The sequence below is a fragment of the Cucurbita moschata genome, unplaced genomic scaffold (genome assembly GCF_002738365.1).
Source record: "Cucurbita moschata cultivar Rifu unplaced genomic scaffold, Cmos_1.0 Cmo_Scf00010, whole genome shotgun sequence".
In the NCBI taxonomy this organism is placed as follows: domain Eukaryota; kingdom Viridiplantae; phylum Streptophyta; class Magnoliopsida; order Cucurbitales; family Cucurbitaceae; genus Cucurbita; species Cucurbita moschata.
The window spans coordinates 871,646-883,982 of NW_019268526.1; the positions used below are offsets into that span (position 1 = coordinate 871,646).

General features: G+C 32.8%; 1 long non-coding RNA gene across 1 annotated transcript; it reads right to left on the minus strand.

Annotated features, from left to right (window-relative positions):
- Nucleotides 1–7,337: 7,337 nt before the first annotated feature.
- Nucleotides 7,338–7,857, minus strand: LOC111448888. The gene is made up of 2 exons (XR_002711496.1): nucleotides 7,760–7,857; nucleotides 7,338–7,595 (listed from the first exon to the last, which is right to left on the minus strand). It is a non-coding gene; the product is annotated as an uncharacterized LOC111448888 (long non-coding RNA).
- Nucleotides 7,858–12,337: the final 4,480 nt, after the last annotated feature.

Consider the following 12,337-nt stretch of genomic DNA (forward strand, 5'->3'; position numbering starts at 1 on the left):
ACCCCTTTTTCCCTTTCTTTGTCACGTACCGGTCAAGGTGGGGAAGTGCTTTGGAGATGCACTGTCACAGAGGAGTGTCGACTCGAGGCATCAGTTAATTGTATTCTTTTAGGGTTGATTTTGTAGTCTTTTGTATCCCTGCCATTTTCCCCATTTGTAAATAACTTGGAATTTTGACATTGGTGTTGTAAATTTTTACAATGTTTTGTTTTATTTTGATTATGTTTTGTTTCTTCGTCACGATCCAATTTCTTGAAATCTCGAAAATTTGGTCATGACACAACCTAACTCAAAAAATTTATAACTACGAATAATTGGATTAAGACGAAAAAAATGTCATTGACCCAATTCAACCCACGAACACCCCTACTTTTCTCTTTTCCATGGAAGATATCCAAACTAAGCGTTTTCTATCTTCTTCATCATCAAACCCACTAAGAAAAAACTTCCTCTATTTCTTTTCTTTTTTGTTGCACTCTCTTGCAATTCTTCTCTCATTCCTTTTACAATTTTTTCAAACCAAAAATTCCATTCTTCTTCTTCATTTTCCTACTTTCATTCCAAAACCCATGTACCTTCTTACCTAACAAGAAAAACTCCATCAAATATGGCTACGTGCCCAACAATCAACAACTCCCCTTCATCATATTCTTATATACCTCTATCATGAGTTTGAGAAAACGTTTTGGATATATGCTCGTCTCTAATCCTCAATGGATGATATTCATAGCATAGATAAATCTTTAAGAACATTGAGGTTCCAATAATTGGTCGAACATGTCAACTATTAGTGGCATAGGGTATTTGTTCTTCATTGTCACCCTACTTAGTTCTCTATAGTCTATGCATAACCGCATAAATCTGTCTTTCTTTTTTTAACGAATTGTACTAGTGCTCCCTAGGGTGACATGTTCAATCATATGAAGCCTAAGTCTAACAATTCCTGTATTTGTTCCTTCAATTCTTTCAACTTAGTTGAGACTATTTTATAGGGAGCCTTGGAGATCGGGGTCATTTCTGGTTCAAACTCGATGTTGAAGTTCATTTTCTACAAGGAGAAAAACTTAACCATCCATCAAGAAATACATTTAGGAACTCATTTAATATTAGAACTGAAGTTATGTTGCATTCCATGCATCTGACATCTACACTACTAAACAATAGAGTCCAAGCTTCTCGACTTATTATTTTTCTCATCTGCAAGGACGAGATTACTTTGGGTACACTCTTAGCCTTCGATCCCCTAAATTTGAAGTTCTTTTTAGAGGGAGATTGGAATATAATGTCTTTAGTGTAACCATCAATGTTCGGCATGGTTCTTTACTAGTCAATATATCTTCAAAATGACATCAAAGTTGCACATGTCCAACACAATCTTGGTTACATCAAGTAATCGTCCATTACACCATGCTCTCTTCTATCAACAATACTATCTCATGCAGGGTAGATACTAACAATTTGTATTCTAAAGGTTCTAACTTTAATCGTATTTGCCTAACAAATATAGTAGATATAAAGAAATGCATAGACGTAAAATCAAATAAGACTAAGGCATAATGACCATGTATGGGCAAAGTATTTGCCACCACAATATTGGCATCCTTCACTCACTCTCATGCTCGTGATAGCATAGGTCATGCCTCATCCCACTTCTAGTTTGAGCTTGAACGTTTTCAACTTTTCAACTCTTTTTTTGTGGACAATCTACTACTATATGCCTACTTTTGTTGTGGTCTCATTTTGTTTTAGTCTTTAAGAATGCAATCTAATTCCAATACCTAATCATTGTAGAATAGTACTTTCAACCAGAAAAAAAAAATCTAGAAAAGGTGACTGATCTTTTATTTTGTTCTAGTTAAACACATTAAAAAGTGGTCTTTCAGGGTAATTCATATACTTGAAAATGGACTTCCAAGTCAAAAATCAAATGAAATCGAGTGATTTTGGTCGAAAAAAATTATAATTTTCCATGTCGTCAACCATACGTTTATAGTGCCCGTGATTGTTATCAATTTTCTATTTTTTTCCATTGGGTATTACATCGGTCAAATTCTATCTGGTATAAAATTTTAAGAGAAAGAATGAGTCTAAGAAAGTCCAATGACCGGCCATAGTTCATTGAAAAAAATAATTTTAAGAAAGCTACAAACCTAAAAACTTAATATCGATTGTTCATAAACATATATTATTAAGACATAAATCTTGCAACACTTCCATTTCAAATAATCACTTGATCTAATGCTATGAAATCTTTGAAATATTTAAAATGTGATCTTACAAGATAAATTTTAAAACATAATCTTTAAAATGTGTTCCCATGGCTACGGAAACTCATCATTAAATTTGACTTTAAACTAATGATAAGAAAATCACTATGAGGGAAGTAAGATTTGGATTACCTTTTTGATCGAATATCTCAAGGCAAGAACATTGTTTGAGATTCCAATCACTCCACAAGTAAGATTGATCATTTTTAGCTTGAATGATTCTTATTGATCAAATATCTCAAGGCAAGAACACTTATGTGAGATTCGAATCACTCCACAAGCAAGATTGATCATGTCAAGCTTGAATGATTCTACATGCAACCTAACTACATGGAATTGCAAAGAAACTTAGTCATTGGCTAAAGAAGGCACAAATGCTCCTTTTACTATATTTTCCAAGTCTTTCTCACAAAGATAACATACATGGCTTTATATAGCCTCAAAATGAAACACTTGACCTTTCATTAGGCATTTCAAGAGTAGTAACATTCATACTTTATGACCATAATTAACCATGATGTAAATGTAACCTAAAGTAAATAAAAAGTCCTAAAATACATTAATGAAACATCATAACTCTAAATTATGATCCACCCAAAATTTATTAACAGTGAAACTTCATTCTTCTTCAATGTGGCATGAATTGAAACATCTTTTGATATTTTTTACTACATTTTCTTCTCAACTTCCTTGAAGTATATTGTATGATTGATGTCTCTTGGTTCATATCAACTAGTCATACTGCCATTGAATAATCTCAATATGCACACGAGAGCAATTATATATAGGGAAGACTCCAAATACACAACAAATAAAATCTAATTGTATTATGCACCGAGTGACCTCAACAAGAAAATCTAAGTGGCGAGTCGGACTTTTTCAAGTAATACATGTAGGGATCGCTAGACATGCTAACATGTGAGCATATCTTGCTTTATGTGGTTAGAATATGCATGGTTAGGACTCATAATGGCCAGGTTAGATGAAAATGTTGTGTATGTTATGAAAAATTATTAAAATGCCCCTAGGATGAGAATTTAAACTGAATATCTATTTTAATGTTTTCCGTTGTGTAAGAAGGGAGGATGGGATATTGTGATTTGTACTCTGAGAGTTAGATCGATGTTATCACCTCGTTGAGTTTGCATGAATGATTATATTATGATTTATGTTATCACCCCAGTGATGGATAGGAATATCTCCCTAATAAGTATGTATGAAAAAATAGATCATGTTTCTCGTGCTTGTGATTCATGGGAATATCTTCTCAACCAAGCATGCATGAGTGAGTCAAGTTAAGAATAGTGCACCAGAGTTAGAGTGGTTTTCACGTTGACCAAGGTTAGTACGTTTCTAGTAGATCAAGCACCCTAGGATCGTGAGCGGCAATCAGAGATCTAAACCTAAGTGCACCGAGAGGATTGGTTTAGCCCCCAAGGAGCTATCCCCAACCGATCTGGAAACGTGAGATGAGATCTAAACCGCCTAGACATCCTAAGAACCTAGTAAATCTTCACTGCACCCAAGAAAAGTTATGAGAATTTATGAGACTATTAGCAGCATGAACGGATCAATTTGAGGAGTTACTATTGTGTGTAGAATAAACTCACCTTGAGAGAAGACAAGGGACTATATAAATAATTGACTTGAAGAGTCACTATTGTGTGTGAAGTAAACCCTCTTTGGATTTTCCTTTTTAGGCTTCCACTCGAGATTTTTAAAACATGATCCATAGAGAAAGGTTTCCACACCTTTATAAAGAATGTTTCGTTCTCCTCTCCAACTGATATGAGATCTCACACCTAAGTCCCGACATGAACGAATTGTTCGACGTATTTAAAATTTTCAACTTGAGGGATTTTATGGAGATTAAGAATTTAAAGAATGGTAGAAAGAAATATTTTTATAAAATTCACACAAATCATAGAAAAATAGCTAGAAAATAAAATTAATAAAAAGTCAAATTCAAAGTCAACCTTCTGCTCCTATCCTAATTATGTATTTGCAAATCACTTAATTAAGAAACTAAAAGAGGAAGAAAATAAAATAAAAGGAGGGAGAGAGGAGAGGGAAAAGGAAAAGTAACTCTCATGACTTCTTAGATTAGGCTCCTGCATCGTTTTAGTCAATATTTCTTCATCAAAATTTGTTAGAACCTTAGTAGCTCTTTCTACCGGATCGATAGTCATTCAAATGCGTGAGCCAGCCGTGCATGTGTGAAATCATCCAAGTGCGTGAAATAATGTGATGATGCGTAGTGAGCTTCTTTCTACCAGATCGATAGACATTCGTGTTGTTGGTTTAGTATAAAGATTTTGGAGTAAATGAAAGTTGCATACCATGCTTATGAAGTCATGAGTTTGTTCTTTTGCATTTCTTGTGTTTAGATTTACATGTTAGAATCATTTAAGTAGTCTTGATTAAACTATCTCGTGGAGCGATTCAAATCACAAGTTTAGAAACAAGCTTTCTTTACTGATCTTGATCATCAAGGAAATCCTTTTTTGGAGTTAATTTAGATTTAAAGATCTTTCTTCAACAAGTTTGTTATATCAAATCCTAAGAGTGCATAACATTTGACATAAGAGCTTTAGGTTATAGGTCGGTTAAGTTAGCTACCCAAGACTGTGCACATCAAGAGCAATACACCAAAACCTAGAATAAAGCTTGTGGTCACCTGCTAGGTTATGGATGTGATAAGAACGTTCAAGTAGGTGCTTACTGAGTATTTTTATACTCACCTCTTTCTCCTTTTTTTAGGTGTTTGTAGGCTGTCGGTCGAGATCTAGGACCGTTCGAGAGTTGTGCTATTACAGAGGGGGTTTGAGAGTTGTGCGGTCACAAAAGGTGTCGTTTTGGAGCGTAAATCCATTTTTACATTGTAGAGTTTTTTGTATTTTCTTTTATAATTGTATTCCCTATTTATAATATTTTGAACAACATGTCTTATAGTATAAGTTAGCATAAGTTGAATTGTAATTTGCATTCATTGTATAGATTAGTATAGGTTGAATTGTATTTGCATTAGTAGTATAGGCTGAGCTGTATTTGCATTACTAGTATAAGTAAATTATAATTGCATTCAATAAAATATATGCTAGTATAAGGTATCTAATTCAATATTGTTTTTCTTTTTTTTTTTCATTGGTAATTATTTATTCACGAGCTAATAAAGGAGGTATGAATTAATGTTAATACTATAAAGAGTGCATTTAAGTAATTCTAGGTAACGTTAGAGGAATAATAATAACTTTAGATTAAATAGGGAAAGTTAGATTATTACCGTCCAAAAAACTTAGTTAGTTATGCCAACATAATTAGTTAGTTATTTTCCCATGCCAAGATTTCCAAAACATGCCAACATTTTCTTTCATCGTCCCAAACAAAATTAGTTAGTTATGCCAACCTAATTAGTTAGTTATTTCTTTCATGCCAACATACCGTAGACAATTAATTAGTTAGTTCTTTGGTCGTCCCAAACATGCCAACATTTTCTTTCATCATCTCAAACAAATTAGTTAGTTATTTCTTTGATCGTCCCAAACATGCCAATATTTTCTTTCATTATCCCAAACAAATTAGTTGCCCAAATACGCTAACATTTCCCAAATGTGCCAGCATAATTAGTTAGTTATTTCTTCCTGCCAACACTTTCTTTCATCATCCCAAATAAAGGTTAATCATAGAATATAGATTAAAACACTATTTATAAACTCTTGAATCGTTCCCAAGTTATCAAGAAAGAATTGTTTATATCTTGCTTGTTATTAAAAATTAAATAGCATGTTAGGTTATATAATTGCGTAAGAGCATTAATTGAGCTCGTGTGAATTGGGTAAATAAATTTATGTTCTTGAATTATGATAGTTACTTAGAATTATGATAGTTTCATTTTTATCCTCGATCTTTTACAATTATCAAATTCATCTTTTAACATATTAAAAAATCTCAATCAACCTTTCCGTGGAAAAATTAGTTAAAATTTAAAATAAAGTTGATGTTAATTTATTACTTATGCATTATTATTGTAATAACCCAAATAAATAAATAAATAAATTAATGAAAAAAAAAACCTCTCCATCTCTCTCCACTAACCTCTCGTCTCTTCCCCTAATTATCCCTCCTCAATCCACCTCGACGAAAATCACCGTCCCTGCAGAGAGAAACACAAAAACAAAAATAAAAATATCAAATTTACTTCGATGAAAAAATGAGAATGACCTTTACTCAGTTAGAAATTCACGTGTAGACAGACATTTAAGTGGAGAGAGATCTGGTCAATAAAGTATATATTAAATCTTCATTTTTTTTTATCTTAATTCTTTATTTTCAGAAATCACAACCAATTATAGTTGATAAATCATTGCAATTGTTTAGCTTTGAATTAGAAATTAAATGTCAATCATAAATTACGTCATATAAATAATATTAGATCAGTAAATTTATATCAGTAGTTAAATGAATGGATTAAAAAAATGGCGAAGAAAATTTGTGAACCATAAACAAACAAACAAAAAAAAACAAAGAAGAAAGATGTGAAAATAAAAGAGAAAATAAGGGCAAGAAAGTGAGGGTAAGTTAGAATAACTCTATCAACTTTCTTTCTTTCTTTTTCTTTTTTTTTTTGTTTGTTTTTTATAACAACAATAGAAAATAAGATTTTTTAATAAAAATAAAGTTATATATATTTTTCAGGTTAAGGCAAGACATTCATGTACGGCTGACGACGACATCGCAACTCGAGACTATGACACATGCATAGGGTAATTGTATTTATTTTCTTAGAATTAGGATAGAATACGATGTTGTTTTTAATTTAAACATTTATTTATTTTATTTAGTGTTTTGTTGTGTCGTTTTTAAATGTGTTTTTAAAACACGTAAGTCCATGGTTGTGTTTGAAGCTGAAGGTTATGTTTTACGAAAGGTTAAATGAAGTATTTCCGCATTCAATGTTTATGATTTGTATACGGTAGCGACCTTAAATTATGTAGAAAATTTCAAATTGTTACAATCATGCGGGAACTTTAAAATTAGTAATTCATTTATTAAGTTATACTCAAGTTTAGGGAGAATAATAACAAACTTTGGATTTATTATTCAAGATAATTTATTTCCCTTTTTTCATACATAGTCATAGTAACTTTGTTGGATCTTACTTATAGCTACAACAACATGATACAAACTTTGTATTTGGAAGGCATACTCCGTATACAAATCCTCTATGAACGCATGAGCTTAAACATTTTTTGTCTGCAATCTCACTCCTGTCTGCACAATTTGTATCACAAGTTAATGGAATAAAATGTCCGATCATTCCTCCCATATCTACATTAAATTCAACAAATAAAATAAAATAAGTCAGCTGAATCAAATTATTAGAAAAAAAAGATACGAGAACTAACACGGCTTTAATTACTCAAAAATTTATTACAAAAAACAACTCTAAAAGAGAAAAATTAAGTGCTCGAGATGAAGAGAGAAGAATATACGAGAGGAAACCGAAAGAGATAGCATGGCGATTATAGTAAGAAAGATCCACACAAACTTGTGCATGTTCATCTCTCCAAAAACCAAATATTTTCTTGTGGTGTGTGATTTTAGGTTTGGGAATTCAGTTTATATAGATCATTTTCCGTTAATGTGCATTAATCTTCTTTCCTTTATTTCACAGCTTTACATATTTGGTAATTAACTGAAAATCAGTTAATCAAAACATAACTCCCATTAATACATGTTTAGACGTCTGTTTGTAATTTGTTACTCTTAGGTACGATTTATGATTATGTGCCTCGTTGCATTCATGTTATCAAGTCACCTAGGTTCGAGGCCAAATGAACAAATCAGGGAAAGCCACATGTCACTACAATAAATAATAGATACGATAGCATACGAAAAATGCTATCGTAGACTTTTTATAGCGTTTTTCGTACGTCGTGACAGTCCATGTTATTAAAAGTTTAAGACTTTTTATAGCGTTTTTTTATAGCTATAATAGATGCTATAATAGAGTATAAAATTATAGCTGATATACATTGTTATAAAAGCTTTTCATAGCGTTTTATTAAAGTTATAATATGTTAAATATAGCTAAAATATTATACTATCTTTAATTTATTATAACATTTTTTTAATGCTATAATATAGTATTTATATTTTTAATCTTATGCTATAAGAACGTTATTTGATCATTTAATTATTTAAATATCATTTCATTAATTATATTTTGATAAAAAAAAATTCATTTCTAAAAATTCATTTTTGGCTAAATCCACACCTCAATTACTTTGTTTCACATTAAATAGTATAATTTTCATTCACAATTGAAACTTCATCATCTATTTACATTACAAAATGAGTATTCAATAATTTCATAGTATAAAAAAAGTTGTTCTAAACCATACAAAATAAATTATTCTCAATTATTTACATTGATGTTCGATTATCTCGGACCGCAATCATGTCATGCCTTTGTATTGCAAGTCTTGTAAGTATTGTACCTCTATATGTGTAGGTCATGGAATCCTTATTGTGGTATTCTCATACTTTATAATTCCTTTGTTGTCTCCTTGCTGTGATATTCAACAAGACTATAAGTAAAAATAACAGAAGCAAAAATCAAAAGTAGGTATGTCAGCACGATTCCTGATATAGGAGTCTTCACATCCCCTTACATTCCTTGTGCAGTTTCTAGTACTGAGGAGTTTCTCCAGGTCAACAACCAAAGTTACCATCTACTGAGCATGAAACACTATTTTACGTGGCATAGCAAATTTTCCAATTTGCCTTTTCATTGATTCCAGATTCCCTTCCCCTCTAGTCACTTGCACATCTTCTTGACTTATCAAATGGAATGCATCGCCTCATGTTTTCTCTGCGTCTCACAAAGTGGGTCCTATCATTATACCTCGGTCTATCTTGAACTCACCGTGATTGTGGCTCCACCCTTCTTTGTCTCTCTAGCGACCTTTGAACGATCTCTCCATTTACAAACAACTCAGCTGCACCCAACACAAATAGTGACATTAATACATCATAATGACTCAAATCATTTATCAACTGCTAACGAGCTGGAAGTTAATGACACACGAGCACTCAAAACTAGACATCCTAAACCAATCAAACTCAACCAAATGAATAGAGAGAGCTCTACTAAAGGGAAAATAATAAATGTCATTTTCACTTAATCCTGCAATTTCATTCATTAAAACCATCTCAAACTCATGGAGCATAACTTCCCCCAATTATAATGCTGCTTACAAAGCTATTGTAATAATTTAAGCAGAGAAAACTGAGCACTGCAATGATAAAAAGCAAACTTGATGTTTCATCTCTACTGATCTGCATCTCCACAAAATATTAAAAAAAAAGCAAAGAACAGTCAAAGAGAGACATTTACGGTAAGTCCAATAGATTGATCTTCAAGTATTAAAATATAAAAAGCAAACTTGGAGGAGCAACTCTTTTTTTTTTTTATCTTCAAGTATTAAAATAGAATTTAAGATAACTATTTGCATAATTTATCAGGAATAGAAAATTCAGCTACAAAGATTAATCTTCAACTACTTGGCATAGTTTATCAGCCTATCTTCAACTATTTGGCATAGTTTATCAGCCTACTAATTTGTTTGAAAATGAAGTTCTTCTCTTTATGAGACCCATATGAAGCTCTTAGAAATCAAAATCTCAAAATTGAGAGAATAGGCTATGTTGTTATGCCCAAAATCCCCAATCATACATCATTTCTTATCCGAAGCAACATATAACACATCTAACTCTACACGATGAAAACCATAACTCCTCGTTTTTTTGTGGGTGAATATAAATATAGAGCTTACATTTATGCAGCACGGGAGCAAGAAACTTTAACTGAACCCTAATAAAAAACATAGAATTGAGAGGAGCACACGAAGAGGGGAGAGAATGGCAACAAGGTTTGTTGCAGCCGACAATGGTGAACTAGTGAGGCAACCCAGGCCGGAACAGAACAAGCCAATGAAAAAAAAAATCGTTTTACCAGTTGTTCTCTCCAATCGTTCTACCAGTTGGCAAATTAGAGAAAGAAATGACATCGATGGAACTGATTCAAATGAGCAAATTTTTCATCTACAAAAACAATAATGTTTCCCCTAACATCTTGGATGGTAATGAAAAAACACACAAACATTCAACCTTGGATTCTTGATTCATGTTCTGCCTTGGATTCTTGATTCATGTTCTGCCTTGGATTATTGATTCATGTTCTTCTGTCTTGGATTATTGATTCATGTTCTTCTGTCCATCAATATTTTAAATCTTCTATCCATCAATATTTTAAAGAAATTTTTCTGAATCTCATCGGATGTCCCCACCCGAAAGCCATGTCCTTTCGATTGTTGAGGCAAATAGGAGAGAGCTGATAAAAAAACAGTAAAATGTTGGCCCTTCACTTATGTTAAGTGAGTTGAAGAGTTTTTTTTGGAGAGTTACTCAGCATTTGAGAGGTTCAAGTTACTCAGCATTTTAAGAGGTTCCTCTACTTGGAATATGAATTAATCATTTGAGTCATGCTCAGGTTAATGTTCGAGACAGGGAAGAAAGTCAGAGAATCAAACCAGCGAACTTGGTTTATGCATAAAAAACATGGTATCAATCAAATCACGAATTCAGATTATGCATAACAAACATGGTATCAATAAAATCACGACAATATCTAGTAACAGAAAACATATGAAACAATAAAGTAGTAATTGTTACACGAGGCCAAATAACAAGAATACTCAATTAGAATTGAAGTCGAAGTGCAATTAGTATTACTTTTCCCATAGGAAAATAGTAATGATTTCCTGTACGAAGATGTTCATTTTGTACTGAAACTAACATATAAATCACAGACGTACCGGATTGAAGGCTGTGCTATGGATGGTGAGGAAAGTGAGCTGGTCGACTTTAGGCCTGAACACAGCAAGTTGAGGACTTTAAATGCCAAAGCCAGACGCTTATCGCAAGGCGAAAACTGAATCTGATCCTGAAAGAATGGTTCCTTTGACGAAAATGCTGCGCCAAAAGTAAATCCGTCTGATCTCTGAATCTTCGCATCCAAACAAGGACTGTATACATCGTTCATATCCATCCCTTCCGCAACCAAAATCAGCGCCATCGTAACTAAAGCCTCTGTCACTACGGTCCATCCCTTCAGCAACCAAAATCAGCATCAACGCCCATCCCTTCGGCAACTAAAATCAGCATCAGCGCCATCGTAACCAAAGCCTCTATTACTACGGTCCATATCGCAGCAATATTCACTTATTCTCTTCACTATCTACAACCATAAGAAAACACATAAAAAAAAACTGAGGGTCAACGGAACCCTGATTGAAATAGTCGGCGATTAAAAAAAACAAGGCGTGCCCTTGTACAGTTTTTAGGGTTTGTGAAAACAAATGGTAGCCATCAGATCTTTCCTTACCCGTTTTTTTCTTTTTTTATTTTTTCTTTTATTTATTATTATTATTATTTTTTTACTTTTAATAACGTGCACACAAAAAGCTATTCTCAAAGCTATTAAAAGGTAGGTTTGTTGTAGTGTGTCAAGGAGCAACTTCTACTAGGTGTGTAACATCTTCAAGTGCGTGAAAACGCATGACAATCCTTAGGATGAGATTCTTGAAATGCATGTTATTTGAGTTATTTCTGCTAGCCAAATAGGAGGACAAAGGCATGTTATCTGAGTTAGTTATTTCCGCTATGTTAGATAGGAAGACAAGATGTTGTGATATCTGCTCCTGATGATAAATAGAAGTTATCTCTCCGTTGAGTTTACATGTATATTTCTTTGAGAATGTATTATGTGTGGAAACATTCCTTATGCTAGGTTGTTGATAGTATTATCTTCCTGTTAAAGCATGTATGATTATACTGAGTTAAGAGGTAGGGCGTTAGAGCTAGGACGATTTTACGTGACCTAAGTCAAAACATTGGTAAGGCACTTATCACTAGTAAACCTCGACATCCATTTAACAAGTCTACTTGTAGTGTAAACAGTATCACTATAGGATGGCACGTCATGGCTACTTGAGGATTTGCTAAGG